Raw genomic sequence first — 21,599 nt, forward strand, 5'->3', positions numbered from 1 at the left:
CTGATGGTTTGTTTTTTCAGCCTAACGATGCCTTGCTTCACTGATAGTGACAGCTCTTTGGATCTCATATTGAAAGTTGACAGCAACAGATTCCAAATGCAAATAGCACACTTGAAATGAACTTATCACGGATGATGTTGCAGATAGCTGGAACTTATGAATAAACGTCCGACTGGCTTGATCCCAAACTAAGGAGAATATAGGTGAGCCCTATAAAACCCTAAGAGCTCTCCCTGACTGCTATGCCCATGCAAGGGTCTCAATGGTAGACGATTTCATGCCCCACGTACCTAAGACTGTGTGACACCTGAAAACCCAATAATAGTGAGGGGACACGACCACCGGCTCCCTGCACTTAATACGGACGGAGTCAGGGTCACCTAGAATCAAGCCAGCAAGGAAACAAAATACATGAAAAGACTTATCTGAGTAAACAGCAGCAGCAGCCTCCAGCAGTGAACACTTCATCCAGGAAGTAGTATAAACCGCAAAGTGAGGCAGTATGGGAGGGAATATAAAGGGAGACGATTAGTCTAAATAGGTGACACCTGGGAGAAGGAAAGGAGATGACAAAGTGAAACCAAAACAAAGAACATCATGCAAGAGGTAGAGAAGGACGTCTGCCAGACCTTCTCACAGAACTGGCGGTGACAGAACTCTGGACCTTTTATCTGCTCATTGTGTTTGGGATAATGAGGGAATAACACACACCTGGCCATGGAACAGCTGAGAAGCCAATTGTCCCATTACTTTTGGTCCCTTAACAAGTGGGAGGCACATATGCAAACTGTTGTAATTCCTACACCGTTCACCTAATTTGGATGTAAATACCCTCAAATTAAAGCTGACAGTCTGCAGTTAAAGCACATCTTGTTCATTTCATTTCAAATCCATTGTGGTGGTGTATAGAGGCAAAAATGTTAGAATTGTGTTGATGTCCCAATATTTATGGACCTGACTGTACGTACATCAAAAAGGTGAAAACCATTTTTGTAAGTTTTACGTTTTTGCTGAGATATAATCTGCTGATGACAACCATTGTTGCAGAGTTGTCATGGAAACCTTGTCACTAAATACTTATCTTGTCCTCATATTACTGCTGCTGTTAAGTCCTGGTAGGATCGAGATATTGAACCAATATGACCCATACTTCCTGTTCCTGTCATTAAAATTAGTATTTTTTTTTACCAGTGTAACTGGATGAAGCTTGAGACTAAGGATGGTGGTGTTGGCTTAGTTTATGCTTTTTATATTTGTCTTTAAGGCCACAGAAAGTGACAATTTATAGAATTGAATTATGTTCTTTCTGCTTTTTGTGGTATGTGGTAAGGCTGCAGCAATACATTTGCCACAGAGTCATCCAGCAGCTTTTTTCCGCTTCAATCAGAACAATTAGTGGTCACGAATGTAGCATTTTCTCCAGTCTGGTAGAAGTCATGTCAATAAAAGGCCCAAGAAGAATAATGATGGCATTTAATGAAGCTCAGCTCCTGATTGCTAGTGTTTCTGTGAGCGTTTGATTGCTGTATTCAGATAAAATTATTGGGTCCTGGCATTATACTTGCAACATGAAGATGTATGAGGTAAAAATAAATCCCTGTTGTTTTCCAGTAAGTAGACACAAGAAATCTTATGTAGCTTTTATGTCTGCTTTGCAGCGAACAGGTCATAAGCATCATTTCACACTTCATATTGCCTGGAAAAACAGCAAATCCACACACAGCAGCCATGGCCCTAGTCCTAGTGTGCGTAACCCCCTGTGGCAGTCTTTGGCCCCCTCGTTGTTCATTAGCATTTTCAGCTATTGCTGTTTTCTTCTTGCTGCCTGTATTCCAATGCAATATTCCTTGTCAAAGCGTTCTTGAATTGCCACACATAAGAAAAAGAACCCAGAGGTCAGTGCAGGAATTAGCGGCTGATTATGTGTATATCAGCTGTAAACTCAAGTAAGTTGGTGCTACATTTGGTTAGATGTGATAAGGCTCATTCCGTCGAGTGGTGTTCACTTCCATGTGCTGTCAGTGTAGAACGTCCAGCATCCAGACTGAATACTGACCCGTTATAGTCAATGGGCCAACTCACAAGTGCAATGACCTGCCCGGACCATTGGTCCGTTCAGAGAAGATCACAGCAAAACAGATTTTTGTGCAAGACTCGCCGATTTTAAGTGAACGAGTATGCGTTAAAAATGGTTAGCACCCAGATTAGCCATCAGTGTGTGGTGTATTTAAAAAATAGTGCACGCACGCCAGTGCACGCACGATTTTCAGGTAGTTTGTCTAAAAGAGCCTTTAGCCTTCTGTTGTATAGATAGCCGGGATCTATGAGCAACAGCAATATTCTTAGCATTTCTGCACTTTTTTGAATATTAGCTAGTAAATCTGCTGGCTCCTGGATCAGTGCTCTCAATCCCTGTAAGACATAATGGCCATTGTGTAGGACACAACATCTGGGGTTTTCCTGGAGTACATTATGGATGGCCTATCCTTAGGATAAGCTAGTAATATCTGATTGGTGGGGGTCTGACTCCTGACACCCCTGTCGATCAGCTGTTTGAAGAGGCCATGGTGCACCAGTGAGTGCTGCGTCGTCCTACTAGACCAGTGGTGTCATGTTCATCGGTCACATGGCCTAGGCATAGGTCAGTCTCATTCAAGTGAATGGGCCTGTTCTACAGTAGGAATGGCTCTGTGCTTGGTTAGCTGTGAGGAGGCCACAGCGCTCACTGGTGTGCTGAGGCCTCTTCAAACAGCTGATCAGTGGCAGTACCAGTTGTCAGAACCCCACTAATCAGATACTGATGATCTATCCTGAGGATAGGCCATCAATATTCTAGTCTCAGAAAGCCCATTTAATACCTACAGAGTACGACAAGCTTTGATGAGGTTTGGGTTTCTTCATGTTAATTGGATTCTTATTAAACTGGCCCTTGTGTTAGACTCTAACATAGAAGAAATGATTGTTGGCCCCTCTGGGAATAAATCTGATGAGATTCAAAATTTACCTCATATTAGGGCAGAGCCCCACCTTTGCAACCATTGGTTATCATGTAGATTGTAAGCAGGGCCCTCAGGGCCCTCTCTCCTTCTGTACCAGTTTGTAAATTGTCTTGTTTATGCTTAGTGCAATTGTCTGTATTATGTATGTATACCCCATTTCATATGTACAGCACCATGGAATGAATGGCGCTTTAATAATAAATAAAAATATTAATATTGTATAAATCTGGACATTGACATGGCTCAGTATTTCCTAACGGCATACACTATTGCCATGTTCCCTAGGAAATACATAAATTATTGCGATTCAACTTTGTAGTTCTCTAATAGTTTATGTAGAGTACCTGAAAAGCAGAAGTACTCCTTCAAACTGTGTGCATAGTAATAGCAGCAAATCAAAGAAGTTTTCCAGGGAAACACGTTGAGTGGTTCATGAAGGTCAAAGTCCTAGGTGATAGTTTTGGCCAGTTTGTCCTACTGCTTTCCAGTGGTACATGGAAATTCGCAGCATAAAAGGTGAACTTTTTGTGTGCAGTGTCATACATGCTGCCCTCCAACTTTGGATGTATAACCAGTAGAGTTTAATATAATAGAAATATGTGTCTAGTCCACGTGAACACAATGGGAGCATTAGGCAGTTCAATATGCTTTGTATCTTGGCGTTGTACACATACAATTAACGTATTCAATAGGAGACTAGCCAGGGCCAGGCCAATAGCACTTGCCAGCAAAGAAGGTGTCTAAAGAAATGAAGTTGGCACCACCTAAGAGTTTTATAGCCATCCTGTGGAAATAAGTCTGTGTTTAGTTTGACTCTGGGAGTGCGCCATGCTTTTCGGAAAACATTTTCCATCCACTCTAGTTTGTTATGTGTGGTATTGAAGCATGAAATCTGGACATCACTTGACGGTTCAAATTTGCCATTGGCAGATTTATTGAATTACATTTTCAATGTAAATATTTGTATAAATGATAAAGCATCTCAAATTCTAATTTTGGTCACACGAGTCTTTGTTACCATAATATAAGGTGTCAGATTCTGCTACAATGTACTGTAAATGGTTTCAGTGTAATTTAAAGGAACCAAGCTATGCCAAACATGTTGTAACAGTTCTCTTAGATTCCATTGACAACCAGATCTTTTTTTCTGTGAGTTTGTTCTTAAAAGTCACATTCTAAATGTTCTTCGATTAACAATATTAGTGGATGGGAATTGATATGCATTGAAATAGATCTAAACTTAGAGGGCATCTGTCAGCAGATTTGTACCTATGAAACTGACTGACCTGTTACTTGTGCACTTGGCAGCTGAAGGCATCTGTCTTGGTTCCATGTTCATATGTGGCTGCATTGCTGAGAAAAATGAAGTTTTAATTGAGCCTCTAGGACCAACTGGAGCGTTGTTATTACACCTAGAGGCTTAGCTCTCTCTGTAACTGCCTCTCCACTTTAATTTAATTGACAAGACCAGGTGAAGTTTTCCATGTCTAACCCTGTCAATCAAAGTGCAGAGGATGCGGCAGTTGCAGAGAGAGTTGCAGATAGGTTGTCATGGAAGGCCAGATCCTTGTAAAGGCTTTTAGGCTTGCCATTGTAACAGTTCTATTACAATGTCGACTCAGGAGCTGGTGGGTGACGTCTGTGTTACACAACTGAAACCCACATAAAGTGTCTGTGATTGGTGATAACTCCGATCACGGACATTTATCTACTCCGATGGCGTGGTAAATAGCAAATGTGGCATCTAAGTGGTTAGTCAGAGGAAAGGGGCTCCCTCTGACCCCTGTTCAAACCACCCACGTTAAAATCATGGAGGGTAGGATTGGATTGTCATAGCAGGCTAGGTCCATGTAAAGGTTCACTGGTCTGCCATTGTAATCATCCTATTAAACCACAAGATGTCACAATCACCATAAACTACAGTGCTGTGTGTAATTAATATTGCATGTTCAAGTTCCCTAAGGGTACTTTCACACGTGCGTCAAAGTCCGGAATGCCGGACCTGGCGTTTTTTCCTTTGGAATGTATTAGTGCCACATTGATGGATCCAGTCTTCCAGTATGCACATGCACAGACCTTTAAAAATGTAAAAAAATATAAATACCGGATCCTTTTTTTCCGGAAGACATCAGAGTTTCCGTTTGCGACGGAACTGCCTGCCGGAATCCAGCAACGCATGTGTGAAAGTACCCTAAAAGGAAAAAAAATAAAAGTTTTCAAATATCTAAAAGAAATCCCATAAAGTATTACTATTTTAAATCATGCCCTTTCTCATTCATTTTACAGATAAAAATAAACAATAGAAAACAGAAAAATAAATATAATTGTTATCCTGCACAATGGGGAAGAAAAAATGGAAATAAATAAGTAAAGGGCTGCTGTACAAATGGGGAAAATCAAGAGAGGAGTGCCACAACATTTCATATACATACCAGGGATTAATCTGGTACCTTAAAGAGGTTGTGCCAAATTTTCAAGTTATCCCCTGTCCACAGGATAACCAACTAATCGTTAGGGTTTGTTCTCCTGTCCTGGTGGAGTGGCAGGGACTACCAAAAATAATTTAGCACTGTTTCCGCAGTACAGCAGAGAATGAATGAAGCAGCAGGGTGCATGCTCAGCCTGCTATTCCATCAGGACGGGAATGGGACTCTCATTCTCAGGATCAGTGGGGGTCCCAGTGGTTGGACACCCATAGATCAGTTAGTTAACTTGAAAACTTGAGCTGCTAGCTTGATATAAATCTATCAGAGCAAAGTGAGGTTCAGGGCTGGTTCTAGCTTTGTTGAAAAGAGATGGTCATGTACTATATGATCTCTGATTTTTATTTTTACATTAATCATGAGATAACCACTTTAACTCAAGCTGTATTCTCTGTGATGAAAGTTCTGGCTGACATCAAAGCTGATGTTAAACAAATCAGCCACAGAGTTGAATCTCTGGATATGTCTCACTCTTTTATGATACAACATATCAAAGGTCTTCAGGCTAAGTTGCCTGCACACCAGGATCACCTGAACCAAGCTTTCCTTCTGTTGGAAGATCAGGATAACCGAAGCAGACTGCTCAGGAAATTTTCCTCTCTATTGGGTAAAGACAGGGTGAGCAAGTTATTGAGCCGTTGCCCAGCTGTGGTCGTATTGCAGCCCGCAAACAGTGGGTCCGCAATATACGAGCACTGGCCATGTTTGCACCGTATCACAATGTTCTCTTGTATACAGTGCAGTGTGGATTGGAGGCACGGATCGGAAGTCCACGGAAGCACTACAGAGTGCTTCCGGCGATCTACTGTCCATGCCTTTGCACCGCAAAGAAGTAGTGCATGCAGACCCTATTCAAGTTAAATTGCGGCCCGGCCAGCATGTGTTTGTGTGCATGAGCCCTTCAACTGACCCTCCTAGGGATGTCATTTTTGGCCTGCTCAGCTTTGTGGACACTGCCACTATTTTACAAAAAGCCAGAGAAACCCCTGACGTCTCCCACGCAGAAGGTGCAACTGTTTCAGCATATTGCTGAAAGCAACCTGGTGAAGCACTAAATATTAAAACTTCTTATAGACACTCTGTGCGCCAAAAAGCTTCCTGTACTCTGGCTCTATCCTTTTAGCCTAACTACATCTAAAGAAGGTCGCCAATCCACTGTGAGAACCCTGACCGATCTGCAAAAACTCTGGGCTATTCTGGATATTGCTCCTCTGAACATCCCATCCTGGCTTCCCGTCTAACTCAACACAGCTGTGCCTGACTTACACAAGCGTGAACGCTGGCAACTCAATAGCAAGACTCCACTAGTAACTTGGGCAACTTGAGCTCTTGCTTAGGGGTTGCTTTTGGCTTCTTTATATTTTTCTCTGTGTTTACTTGTATATGGGGCCCTTTTGATACCTAAGCTATGACTCCCTGTATGTTTCTTAAATCTTGAGTATACCTTATACCTTAAGTATGTAACTATTCATGTCCTTGTTTCCTGACATGGGTCGATTCTTCTGGCTCTCTCAGTCCCCGTGACGCAACTAAGAATTATTCCTTTCCAATTTAAGTAAGTGATAAGATTTAAGGAATTTTTACATGTAGTTTATGGGGAACTTATTACATATACAAGAGTCTTTCTTTTCAGTTACACTACTGTTATCAACCCTCATACCTGACAGCATGTTACCTGCTGTCACTTGTGATCTAGCAGGCTTACTATAGGCCTCCTGCTCCATTCCCCTCTCCATAAAGAAAAGAGAAGTGTGTTATGGCCAGTATGCACTGTTGGGCTGCTCCTCACGCCCCGTGTATGCATGCTTTCCTCTTTTGCTTCTTCGCCATCTCTGGTGGCACTTTATGTGAATAGTTGTATTTTGTTCCCTAATGGTACATTCTTGGCACAGATTTTTTGCTGGCACTTGAAGTGTATACACCGTCCCCCTTAATGAACTCATGGAATCCATTAAACCCACCTCTTTAATATTAAACATCTTAATATTAATGACATGAATCCCCCCCCCCCAAAAAAAGACGTCTTCAATACCTTACGTAAACTTAACTTAGACATAGCTTTTCTACAAGCGACTCACTTTAAACATACCATGTTCCTAAATTGCCTGCTTACGAATATAGTTGGTTCCATAGCACTTAATTACATTACTAGAAATTAATTTGCCTTCTTTGGTGACGCTGTTTTTCTCAAATCTCTTCCACTCACTCGAGGCCATAGCCGCTAAATGATAGCTTCATAGATTATTTTAAAAAATGTGGATCTGCTTTCTCATATATTGTCTGAATGCATTAATCTCAGTAATTCTCCTAAAATAGCTACGCCCATTCTGTGGTAGTCTCATAAGGATTTCATTAGGGGTGAACTAATTTCCCTTGGTTCCAGGTTTAAAAAAACAACAGTAAAAACAGATTAATTCCCTCCTTACCAAGATTTGTTCCCTCAAAAAGCTACATAAGCACTCCCCCACCTCTCAAACCGAAGACGAACTCAAGTCCTTGAAGAGTCAACTTAAAGATGTGCTCAATGCTTGGTCAGCTAAAGCTTATTTATTGTCTAAATATTAAATATATGCTCATGGGGATAGAGGTTCTAAAATCATGTCTAGACTGATCAAAAAGCACAAGGAAAAATCCTTCATCTCCTCAATGAAAACTAGATCTGGCGGCTCTGTACTTTCTTCCTCAGAGATAGCAACAGAATTTCATTCATTTTACAAAACGCTCTATAATCTGGAAACTGAAGATTCATCACTCACCCCCACCTTGAACTCGCTCATTGAATCCTTCTTGCACTCCTCCCTACACTTTCAGACACTGACAAAGCCACCCTGTCCTAGTCCCATCCTTTCACTTTGCAGGAAATACTGGAGGTTCTTTCTTTGATCCCTATCAGGAAAATCCCTGGCCCTGATGGCCTCCCTATTTACTGTTCTAAGAAATTCTCTCTCATCCATGTCCCGGAGTTCCTGACCTTAGCCAACGCTCTCATGGAGTGCTCGTTACTTCTTCGACAGTCTTTACACGTTCACGTTAAAGACAGCAAAGACCCCTCTCTATGTAATAGTTATCACTTCTTAATTTGGATCCTAAGTGGTGGCCGAATTTGTTAGCATCACACTTTAGTCCTTTCCTACCTAAACTTAAGAGGGCTTTCGACCCTACATTAGAGTGATCTGACCCTACATTAGTTCAGGTTGGATAACATTTGGATTTCCTGACATTTTTATATCCGCTAACCATTCTTTATATACCTGCACCTCGGTTTGTGTCCAACTGAATGCTAGCCTTGTTATGTTAGCCACTATCAGAGTAAAAAAGGCCTATCATGGAACTGAGCTCTGACCCAGATGTCCTTAATATCCTCCATGTTGGCTCAAAAAGCCCTGACTTCTGCTCGTTTTGGAGGAAATTACCTGTACTGCCACTCATTATTTTTTTTTTTAAACATCGCTCCTACGCCCCGCTGCGCCCGCCTGAAGTTCTCGCGTTCAGTATGCAAATACTGAGCATTGGAACAGGGAGGAGGAGACGCCAGGGTTTCTCAATGGGCGGCTATTTCTCCCTTGCTGTGCTGCAATGCAATCACATCGGAGAGCGTCACAACCAGGGAGAAAAAACATCAGGAGGGAGCTGCGGGGCGTAGGAGCGATGTTTAAACTAAAAAATTGGGTGGCAGCATCAGCGGGGGTACCCCGCAAGTACAGGTATTTAGCTCCTATAAGTAAAACAGATGAAAGGTCCTCTTTAAAGGCGTTAAAGAAAACACTGATAATTTAACAGATTATTCCACATACAACAGCAAGGAAGCTCTGGGGGATATTAAGACCGGCATTTGTACACCCATTTTCTTTTTCTTCCTCCACTTCAGCTCAGTGGTGAGTTTAAATTGTCACCATTCACCAGTGTTGTAGTTCACCACTGCAGCATCAGATCCCATTACACTGGCCAAACATTAGCCAGATAATCACTGATAAGTGTTCACACGATGGCTCGTGGCAATTATCTGCCAGTGTAGAGGTGCTGCCGATTACCTGACGAACTAGTGAAATGCTCATTCATCGGTTAATATGATAGTTTGTGCAGTCTCCAAAATCATTGTTTGCCAGCAGCAGATGATGGCGTCTAATCGCTCTCTGCTGCTGGCAAACAATAATTCTGTATGGGGCCAAGCAATGGCATTAGCGATCCCTCCTCCCCATACTGTGGAGGAGATCACTGCATGTAAATGCAGCTGTCTCCTGCACTGAGGAGCAGGCACTTACTGATGGTATGCAGTCGGACACCAGCTGTTTTCTGCTGTCAGTCCTGTTGTTACAACAGAACTAGAAGAACTGATATAAGGACTGAGAAACTAAGATGAAGGCATTTTATTAATTATGTATTAGAAAATATGCAATAGTAATGTCACTGTATTATGTTTTATCTTTTCCCAATAGAATTTATCAGTAGAAAAACTCAATACATTTTTTAATTTTGAGGCATATTATTTTCTGTACCAATTGTAAAACAGCATCTCTTCCATCAGCGTTGACGTTATTATCACATTTTCCAGATTTCAGTTAGGAAGTGAAGTCATTTGAGCGCGTCTTGTAATGGGTACAACTTGACCAATAAAACTTATGTTCCTCTTTGTTAGCCAATATAAATATGAACACAAAGTACCTACAATAATATTTGGGTTTTATTAGTTAGCTCGTTCCATTTAATACATAGACCTTATAAAATAAAGAGAAATGTCACCAGAGTTTATTTTCACAAATATTAAAGTATCTGGTACATTAGGTTTTCAAATCCAAGGTATCCTTGCTTGTATTCAGTAGATACTAATTGAAACGTAATTCTTGGAATTAAAGGGGTTTCTCAGGATTTTTATATTGAGGACCTATCCACTGGAACTACACAGCTTTGTCCATTGTGTAGCGAATTCAACTGGCTACTGCAGTGCTGCTCCCATTCACTTTAGTGGGGAGCAGTGCTGCTGCAGCCAGTTCCGTCCACAGCACAGTGTACAGAGCTGTATAGTTCTAGTGCTGGAAGGCAGGGGTGTAGGTTGTCAGACCACCACCGATCAGATATTGATGGCATAGTTAGAGGACAGACCATCAATATAAAAATCCTGGACAATCCCTTTAACTATGGGGAGATTCACTAATCAAACTTTGGCCGTATTCTGGTGCAATTTGTGGCAAAAATAAATGGTAGACATGCCTTGCACCACATTTATGTAATGTTTTAAACATTTTTTTCACCTTACCCAACAAAAGGCCGTGACATAGATAAAAACATTTGTGTTTGCCGAAAGGGCATGTTTCTGTGGCCAAAATTATGCCCAAAAATTATATTGCAAAGTAAGTAATGGGTGGTATAAACTTAGACTAGACAGTGTAAACATGCATGATATTTATCATCCAGCGTGGTACATTCTTAGACTGTCTAGTCTAAGATTGTAAGTCTAAATATTAGACATACTTAGTAAATCTACCCCAGTATTTTTTAACATTCCTCTAAATATACATTGCCTTGTTTTACTGTAGAATCCCTTTAAACTTGTATTTTGTGTAACTTTGTAAAACAAAGTCATGGGCTTGACCTAATGTTTTCATCCCATCACCCATGAGAATTGTGAACCCCAGGGTGCACAGGGATGGCATCCTACTACTGCATATACAACACTGTTGCTGCTATATATAATGGTTGGAAATAAAGAGAGCGTTACTTAAAGGGGTTCTCTAGGGAACGATTTAAAATGGTGACCTGCAATCTGTCCTAGAATATGAGGAGGACTGGTTGACACCACTTCCAGAGCTGCCTTGGAGGGGTGAGGTAGTGAGGCCTCACTACACTGCTCTACAATAGGTGGTAATGATGCGATCCTGCCTATGATATGTCATCATTTCTAAGCAAGCTGACTCATTGTAGTGTGTAGTGAGGCCCACTCACCCCCCACCCCATCCCTCTCCAGGCAGCTCTTCAAGTGGAGGCAACGTGTCCAGGGTGCTGCTGGCCATTTGAAATCATTTTCAGAGAACCCCTTTAAAAGCCTCAAGATGGCACTTAAAATGGCCCTTCCTGGTACACTGCCAGTCTTTACTGTATGGTCCCTTTTGACACACGAAATGTGACCACTTAGGCTACTTTCACATTACAGTTTTGGCATTATGGTTTTGAGGTCCGGCAGAGGATCTCAAAACCGAGCCAAAACAGTTCCGTTTAGGGCCAATGTATTGTAAATGGAGTATGTTCCATTTAGGATAGATCAGTATGCATTCCGTTCTGTTTGCATTCCGTTTTGTGGCCGGTTTTTTTCTGGTCCTAAAAAAAAACAGATCTGTCACCCATTGACTGACATTGTTTTTAGTGACAGATCCAGTTTGTTCCATTTTGATTTAACACAACTGCATCCTAATAGAACGGATGCATCTTCATTGGTTAAATCAAACTGAACCGTTCTGGCCTGGGTTTGAAATCCTCTGTCGGATCTCAAAATCGGAAACCAAAGCGCAGATGCGAAAGTAGCCCAAGGGCTCATGCACACTAATTAATTTTGTTTCTGTGTCCGTTCAGTTTTTTTTTTTTTTTTTTTATTAAGGCCCATATGCGGAAACATTCACTTCAGTGGGGTCCCAAAAGAAACGGAAATGACTCAGTGTGCATCCCTTTTCCATATGTCCGTTCAGCAAAGAAATAGAACATGTCCTATTATTTTCTGCATTACGGACAAGGATAGGACTGTTCTATTAGGGGCCAGCTGTTGAATTCCGCAAAATACGTCATCTGTATTTTTTGTGGATCCGTGTTTTGCGAACCACAAAATACATACGGTCGTGTGCATGAACCCTTAGCCAGATGTAAGGCCTCTTTCACACTTGCGTTGTCCGGATCCGTCGTGCACTCCATTTGCCGGAGGTGCCCGCCGGATCCGTAACACCGCAAGTGAACTGAAAGCATTTGAAGACGGATCCGTCTTCAAAATGCGTTCAGTGTTACTATAGCACCCAGGACGCTATTAAAGTCCTGGCTGCCATAGTAGTAGTGGGGAGCGGGGGAGCAGTATACTTACAGTCCGTGCGGCTCCCGGGGAGCTCCAGAATGACGTCAGAGGGCCCCATGCGCATGGATGACGTGATCCATGCGATGACGTCATCCATGCGCGTGGGGCGCCCTGACGTCCCTCTGAAGCGCCCAGGGAGCCGCACGGACGGTAAGTATACTGCTCTCCACTACACTTTACCATGGCAAACAGGACTTTAGCGTCCTGGCAGCCATGGTAACCATTCAGAAAAAGCTAAACGTCGGATCCGGTAATGCGCCGAAACGACATTTAGCTTAAGGCCGGATCCGGATTAATGCCTTTCAATGGGCATTAATTCCGGATCCGGCCTTGCGGCAAGTGTTCAGGATTTTTGACCGGAGCAAAAAGCGCAGCATGCTGCAGTATTTTCTCCGGCCAAAAAACGTTCCGTTCCGGAACTGAAGACATCCTGATGCATCCTGAACGGATTTCTCTCCATTCAGAATGCATTGGGGATAATCCTGATCAGGATTCTTCCAGCATAGAGCCCCGACGACGGAACTCTATGCCGGAACAGAACAACGCAAGTGTGAAAGGGCCCTAAGCCAGCCAGTGGCTGGTTGAGCGGTCACATTTCCATATCAAGAGGACCCAAGAAATAGAGCCGGGTGATCCCGGGACAGGAGGATCTGTGAATCATTACTTGTTTTAAGTAATTCTGTCCCTTTAATAAAAACTAAAATTGTATGGAGCTAAGCTCAGACATATCCGCTTCTTCCCCAACTCAGCCCCTTTGACATGAGCAGCCGGACAACCCCTTTAAAGGGATTCTGTCATGAGATTTTACCTCTTTAACCTAAACATATGCTCATGTCCGGAGTAATAATAAGAATCCTAAGCTGGCATTATTAAACTTCACTGTGGCTCTATTTGCACAAAAAAATTGTTTTTATAACCTGTCAATCACTCACTTAAGGTGCCCAAGGGGAGGTCTGTTAATACAGGGTGCCCAGCCACACCCCTCGCCGTCCGGTGCCCAGCGCTGCCTTCCTAGCTCAGCGCCGCCTCCGCAATCCTACCCGTCCCTCTGCCAGATACAGCGCCTGCACACTAGGCTCAGCCTGATGTGCCGCGGACTCCTGGCAGCGGCTTCGTTGAGCGAAGTCACTGCCAGGAGTCCACGGCGCATCAGGCTGAGCCTAGTGCACGGGAATGCTTATAGCCTTCTAGATGCATAACTACAGTCTCATTATAACAAGATTTTGTATCTTTTTATTCTTTTTTTAAGGCTTAAAGTTGTTGTCTGAGCTCAATAAAAACTGGGGCAGCTCCTGTAAGTGGTGTACAATAAAAGAATCTACGCGGACCCCTCTTCTCCCTGCTTTGTCATCCCTGCAGCTGATGCCATCTTCCTGACTGCAGAAGTGATGTTCCAAGTACACAGGTCACCGTGCAGCTAATCGCCAGCCTCAGCAATACACTGGATATCACTGCTAAGGTCAGTGACTGGCTGGAGCGCTGACCTGTATATACTGAGCATCACCACTGCAGACAGGAAGATAAACAGCAGGGGAGGACTGAAGTGCAGAGCTGGAAGGACTCACTATTGATTCTTTGAATATTTTAGACCAATTACAAGGGCTGCCTTAGTTTTTATTTAACTCTGACCAACTCTTTAATGATTACTGGAAATATTATTTTTCTCATTGGTGATGCAGCTTTGTTGTAATGGAAATCAGCACCCACTGACTGACTTCCTTCTTGGTCTTCTCCTTTCTGAATCTGGATTGTGTCTCTTAAGTGATAAAGAGTTTCACAACGTGACTTTTCCTGTGGCTTCGGAAGTGTTCAAAACACTCATCTGAACATCATAGTTACTGGTTTGGCTAATAACTTGCATGATGGTCTTAAAGTATTCTTCATTTTTTTTGACTGTATTACAAAATCAACATTTCAGCGCTAGATCTTCTAAAATCAGGTTGTATATCACTGTGAATATTTTACATCCCGAGGAGATAAATATGCATGAACAGCTTTCTCAACAACTGCTCTGCTAAGAAAGGTGTTGATATGGGTTTCAAGTAAATTCAGTTCTGGAGTTATTACATTTTCCTAGTGCGTTTTAGGTCAGTTACAATATACTGCTTAGGCTTCGTTCACATCACCTTTGAGCTTTTCTGAGCCTGCATGCACAACTTTTGTCTCCGCTCCAAAATCTTCTTCTGAGCGGAAACCTAATGGACCCCATTATACAGGATGGGCCATTTATATGGATACACCTTAATAAAATGGGAATGGTTGGTGATATTAACTTCCTGTTTGTGGCACATTAGTATATGTGAGGGGGGAAACTTTTCAAGATGGGTGGTGACCATGGCGGCCATTTTGAAGTTGGCCATTTTGAATCCAACTTTTGTTTTTTCAATAGGAAGAGGGTCATGTGACACATCAAACTTATTGGGAATTTCACAAGAAAAACAATGGTGTGCTTGGTTTTAACGTAACTTTATTCTTTCATGAGTTATTTGCAAGTTTCTGACCACTTATAAAATGTGTTCAATGTACTGCCCATTGTGTTGGATTGTCAATGCAACCCTCTTCTCCCACTCTTCACACACTGATAGCAACACCGCAGGAGAAATGCTAGCACAGGCTTCCAGTATCCGTAGTTTCAGGTGCTGCACATCTCGTATCATCTGAAGGCAATCGTCTATGCTGTGAAGATACGAGATGTGAAGCACCTGAAACTATGGATACTGGAAGCCTGTGCTAGCATTTCACCTGCGGTGTTGCTATCAATGTGTGAAGAGTGGGAGAAGAGGGTTGCATTGACAATCCAACACAATGGGCAGCACATTGAACACATTTTATAAGTGGTCAGAAACTTGTAAATAACTCATGAAAGAATAAAGTTACGTTAAAACCAAGGACACCATTGTTTTTCTTGTGAAATTCCCAATAAGTTTGATGTGTCACATAACCCTCTTCCTATTGAAAAAACAAAAGTTGGATTCAAAATGGCAGACTTCATAATGGCCGTCATGGTCACCACCCATCTTGAAAAGTTTCCCTCCTCACATATACTAATGTGCCACAAACAGGAAGTTAATATCACCAACCATTCCCATTTTATTAAGGTGTATCCATATAAATGGCCCACCCTGTAGTCTATGGGGTCCGTGGGCTCCGTTCAGCTCAGTTATGTGCCGAATCTGTCCTTTCCGTTTTCCTGCCCCTAAACAGGGCAGGAGGACGGAAAGGCTGAACGGTGATGTGAACGAAGCCTTAACCCCTATTGTGATAAAGAATTAAAAATCCTGTGAAAAATATGTATAGAAACAATTTGTTTATGTGATTATTTGTGATTGTCACATTTTAGTGTCATTATTTCAAAATGAGGAAAATTGAAAATTATACTGCCAAAACATTTATTTTCTGGCTTCTTATGTGATGGTCGGGTTACTGGATCTTCTGCTGTCTGTTAATTATAGGGTTATAGCTGAAATATTAGCAAATTTACAGTCCCTGTGGCTTCCCAGTGTGCCTGCCTTTAGGCTACAGTCTTTTTTCACAACATCCTGTTCTCTGTATACCATTTACAGACTATAGCCTTTGATGGTCTTGATATCATGACAGGTTCTCCCACCAACTGTGCAAAATTTAAATTTTGTGTAACTTTGTGTCGAATGTAAAATTGGCAGCATATTAGTAAATCAGAAGTTAGAGCAGTAGCCAAATTTTAGTGGTAAAGTTTAATTTACTTACAGGGATATTGTCATCTCACTTTGTTTTGCCGAAGTGGTAATTTTTTTGGGCACAAATTACAACAGAAATTGCAGTAATATTGTGAAAATATTCAGCAAAATCAAAGTGGCAGTTGTGATAACAAATATGGCCAAGTTTCCTGTTGTCATGTTCTCCAAAATTTCCACCACATCAACATTTTACGGTATCTCTGTAAGTATGCACTACATAATTACTAGACTATAATTATTACCTTTCATTTTACTTGTATAAAGCTATTTTGATGCTTTACGATACTTTGTGGCTAACATCTTCTATAATCAGAACTTCTCACTCAGCGTGATACCAAGCACAGCTGCTGTACAATGTAAGCACGGAGAAGGCCATGGCACTCGCTGGAGCGCCTATGCCTTCTCAAACAGCTGATCGTCAGGGGTCCCAGGTGTCAGACCCCCCACAGATCAGATAGTGATGACCTATCCTGAAAATAGGTTATCAGTATTAAAATCTCGGAAAACCCCTTTAGTTCACCAACTCACCGTTTTCAGTGCTCCCTAAAAACCACTGCTTTTTAGGGTGGCCTATCACATCCCCTAATCTGACTCTTCTACATTGACTCCATCTAACAGTGTCCACTATACTATATGCACTCAAAAGGACTACAAATGTGGTGACTGGCTCAGGCAGCTTTCTATGTACTCCCATACAATGGCTGGACACTTTTTTCTACCTTTTGTGCCACAGATGGAGTGCACTGTAGGAAGCTCCTCTCTGTTTAAGAAGGCTGAATTGATGCAAAGGTGTAAAAAAATAAAATGTCAGGTGAAGAGCAACGTAATAACTCAGTCTTGTAGAGAGCAAATAGCTTTCACTGCTCATTTCCTGTTCTTGTTATTCTTGGCAGCTGGGTGCAATGATTTTCATTATGCAAACATGAGGTCTGCCCAAAAACTTACATGTAAGGGAATTCAAAAGTTGAATATATTGTCCCTTTTCTGGGCTTCTTTTCTGTGTCAAGTGCTATAACTCTGATCACCTTTTCTTTTCTTTTGCAGACATCACAGCGCAACCATGTGTATGATATTTCTGAAAGGAACAGGTACTTACAGAAAGACTTTTTTTATCTTACTCTTGATGACTGCAGATATAATGTAGAGTCTGTTTCGCACAGGATGTAGTAGTAGTGAAACTGTGTATTTCACATCTTGTATGTGAGTGTATTTTTAAGTGTATTTCATATCTTGTATGCATGTGCACCTTCTGATTAATAGTAGATCAATGGAAATTGCTAAAATAAACAGATTGAGATATCCAGCAGTACATCTTCATCCAGTGACTACGGCTAAGGAAATAACTGGAATAATTTAAATTTGTAGCAGTCTAAAATAACCTGTGGTATTGAGGCGAAGTGCTAGTATGCCAAAAATCAACAAAAATCTAACATACAGAATATTTGAGTTAACACATGGACAACAGGGGTGCAACTCAATGCCAAGAACAGGGCTTGTAGCATTTTGAAGAAAACATACTTTGTTGTAATTCACCTGATAACTTTTAAAATCTGATTCCCCTCCACATTTGCATGCTAAGGTTTTATTAGGCTACTTTCACACCTGTGGCCAGGTGTTCAAGTCAGTAGGTCCAACAGTGGTTTTTGTCTGTCCGTTTCTCAGCATATTTTGCCAGAGAGTGGCCGGATCTCTGTTAGACCCCGTTATAGTCAATGAGGTCCAACGTGAAGGTGGCCGTATCAGTCTCTAACTGAACAGCTTGCTGGACGCTCTGCTGCATATGTGAAACTAGCCCTAGTTCTATAATATAATACATATGTAATATCATTTATATGTCTTGTTACACAAATAATGTCATCTGTTGCTAAGGAGCATTTGACATGTCTCAATGAAGAGTATAATTGTATTTGAACTCCATGTTACCTTTTACACAAAAACTTGAATAACAGTAAATACAGTATGCTGCATTACTTACGTATGTTGTACTAAGGGTACTTTCACAGTAGCGTTTTTGTTTTCCGGTATTGGGTTCCGTCACAGGAGCTCAATACCGGAAAAAAAATGATCAGTTTTATCCTAATGCATTCTGAATGGAGAGCATTCTGTTCAGGATGTATCAGTTCAGTCCCAATTACGATTTTTGGACGTAGAAAATACCGCAGCATGCTGCAGTTTTCTCTTCGGCCAAAAATACTGAACACTTGCCGGATTCGGCATTAATTTACATTAAAGTGTATTAGTGCCGAATCCAGCATTAAGGGTTTCGGCAAAACGGATCCTCAGACCTTTAAAAATGCAAAAAAAATGAATCTGTTTTTTCAGATGACACCTGAGAGACGGATCCAGTATTTCAATGCATTTGCCAGTTGGATCCGCATCCGGATCCGTCTGACAAATTCCATCAGTTTGCGTCCAGATTGCCGAATCCTGCAGGCAGTTCCGGCGATGGAACTGCCTGCCGGAATCCTCTGCCGCAAGTGTGAAAGTACCCTAAAGTAAAGTAGCCTTTACAGTTCTGATGGTTTCAGAGGAGTCATTGCCCAGAATGCCTTTCTAGCATTGTAGGAATTATCATCTTCATACTCATACCAAACACTGTACATTAATCTGAAATGGGAAAAAAACTGGGCCACTGCAATATAGGAGCTTAGCTCAAATCTTAGACACGTGACTGTAGACGAGCTGTAATACAGACTTTTAACACAAGAGTTACACAATTACTCAACTTCTTATATCTATATTTAGACTAGAAAATGGTGTTCAAATGAACGTACTCTGACCCAAATTTACTAATGTGTCTGCACAAAGAATCTAAAAGGTAGTGGAAATTGGAAGTTGGCTCAGAGAGGGTTTAAAAAAAAAATTCTGACTTGCTCGAAATGCAGCGGAGATTAGTGGGAAGTAAAGAACTTCACTTGAAAGGGGTATGCCCTAAGAAGCACCATTGCACCAAATTCTGTCTCAAAGTAAACCAACTAATAGTTGGTACAAAGTTAGACAAAATTATCTTTACCTGCCGCACATTTATCATCCAGTCTGAGCCACTGTGATAAATCTGTTGCAGGTCTAAACAACCAGTCTAAGTTTATCTATAGGATTACTTAATCTGTGCCACTCTACGTAAAATGATTCCCACTAAACTACACATGTATGTAGAAAAGCTCCACACTTTTAAAGGGGTCAGCTCTGAACCCGGACATACCCATAATTTCACCCAGGCAGCCCCCCTGATGTTAGCTCCAAAGCTTTCCTTTGCCGAAGATTTCACCCAGGCAGCCCCCCTGAGCATTTCATGCTCCGAAGCTTTCCTTTGCCCTGCGCTGGATCGCAAGGGCTCTTTTATTTACAATAGCACACTGTCGGGCGGAGGCTTCCCACCAGCAGTGTGTTCAGTGACGTCACTGACTCTGATGGGCAGGCTTTAGCGCTGCCCTAGCCGTTTTACAGCTAGGGCAGCGCTTAAGCCCACCTATCAGTGCTGGTGACGTTACCGGGATCACTGCTGAGCAGAAGCCTCCAACCAGCAGCCCGATGGAGAGCCCGGTTCATCACCAGAACTCCAGAAATCGCGCAGGGCAAAGGAGAGCATTGGAGCATGAACTGCTCCGATGCTCAAGTCAAGGGGGCTGCCGGGGTGAAAATGGGGATATGTCCACAAAATGGACAAGAATAGGAAAGGTTATATTTTTTTTGCGGACCACGGAATGGAGCAACGGATGCGGACAGTACACGGAGTGAATGGGTCCGCATTCCAAGCTGCAAAAAACGCGGCTCGGATGCGGACCAAAACAACGTTCATGGTCATTTTTTCAGATTTTTCATATACTGTGATGTTTTATTGCCTTTCCTTGAGTGAAAGAACAAATATTAACTCTCACAATCTTCCAAAATGTCCTGTAATATCAGAAATAGTAGTGGAGGATTGAGGTAGACGCTAGCTATTGTACATTTAGCGCTTATCCTAAAGGGTAGTGGCAAACTACGCTTTTATTTTATTTTTTCAAAGACACTCTTACTTTCTGAGGTGTTTTTTGTTGTGTTTGTTTTTTGAAGTGATAAACACTGTATTAACATGTTACATGTTTGGCAATAGTAAAATATTAAATGCCCTACAAACCTAGCGTCTTTTTTTTTACAATTGTTTTTATAGATTTTTTTTTGAAGAAAACAGAGAATTCATGTACACAGATATTAGTACTAGTAAGCATTGTCCATTATATATTTGCTATATTGAAGCATACTTCCAAATTAGAAAAGTGTGCTACAGTTATCAAGGTCATAGCTTCCACAAGACTAGTCAGCCAACGTTAATGAGTTAGGCTAATAACCGTAGAATTGGGATAAGAAAGAGGTGAAGGGTAAACATGGAGGGTACAGGTAGGCTGGGGGGAGCGAGGAAGCAGTTTAAGGGAGCTCATGAACCAACCCTTAAAGAGGACCTGTCACCAAAAAATGCAATGCAATCTGACAGTGCCATATTTTAGGAGCAGCAGTAGGAAATGAGAAGATTTATATATATTTTTGTGGGAAAACATTCAATAAAACCTGCAATGTATACATTTATACCTGCAGCTCTATGAATACCCATTGGTACAGGAGGGAGGTGTTATCAGTGATTGATAGCATTGTGTGTATAAGTGTGCATACAGATATAGCTGCCAGTCACTGATAACACCTCCCTCCTGTACCGATAGCACTTCATAGGGCTGCAGATGTAAGTGTATAAATTATATGCAGGTTTACTAACTCCTGGCATACCCTGTACTCATGTACTATGCCAGGATTAGCTCCTGCTTCGTTGATCTACGACAACTGCATGTCAGCTCTTAGCTTAGCGGAGCAGGCAGAAGCAGGAGCCCACTCCACTCAGCTAATCCTGGCATGAGTACAGGGTTCCCATGTGCTATGCCAAGAGTTGGTAATCCTCTGGGGGGTATGGGCAGGAGCAGCAATATGCGCTCCTGCCCAGCGCTGTTGCGGCCCCATTCATAAAATGTACTCCGTACACCGCTGAGCTGTCAGTGGTGTACAGAGAACAGAGTTTTCAGCGCACAGAGAATGATTGCGCTCCAGGAAAAATTGTAGTAAAGATAGAAAATTGATTAATAAAGTATATTAGAGATAGTTTTATTAGGGAGAACATATTAAAAGTTTGTATAAAGGTTTAGTTACTCTTTAATAATAGGATATTTTCCAGGAATTATATGACCAAACACTAATGTAGCATGTTCTACTTTGCTGACAATGATGTCATTGTATCAATTTTCTTTTATTTATTCTTTTTTTATTATTATTATTGTTGGTTTGTTAAATTTGCACAGGAACTGAACCTAATCAGCCAATTACAAGG

The 21,599-nt window shown here is 41.7% G+C and overlaps 1 protein-coding gene across 6 annotated transcripts in view; it reads left to right on the forward strand.

The window, feature by feature from the left end:
• The window catches only part of HIVEP2 (HIVEP zinc finger 2), a 216,231-nt gene that overhangs the window by 161,568 nt on the left and 33,064 nt on the right, over window positions 1–21,599 (forward strand). For all 6 annotated transcript variants that reach the window (XM_040429257.1, XM_040429252.1, XM_040429253.1 and 3 more), the window contains one exon: window positions 17,294–17,337. The gene's annotated coding sequence lies outside the window, so the exon portion shown is untranslated. The remainder of the gene's footprint in view (window positions 1–17,293; window positions 17,338–21,599) is intronic.

Source organism: Bufo bufo, chromosome 4, assembly GCF_905171765.1.
Source record: "Bufo bufo chromosome 4, aBufBuf1.1, whole genome shotgun sequence".
NCBI classification, from domain to species: domain Eukaryota; kingdom Metazoa; phylum Chordata; class Amphibia; order Anura; family Bufonidae; genus Bufo; species Bufo bufo.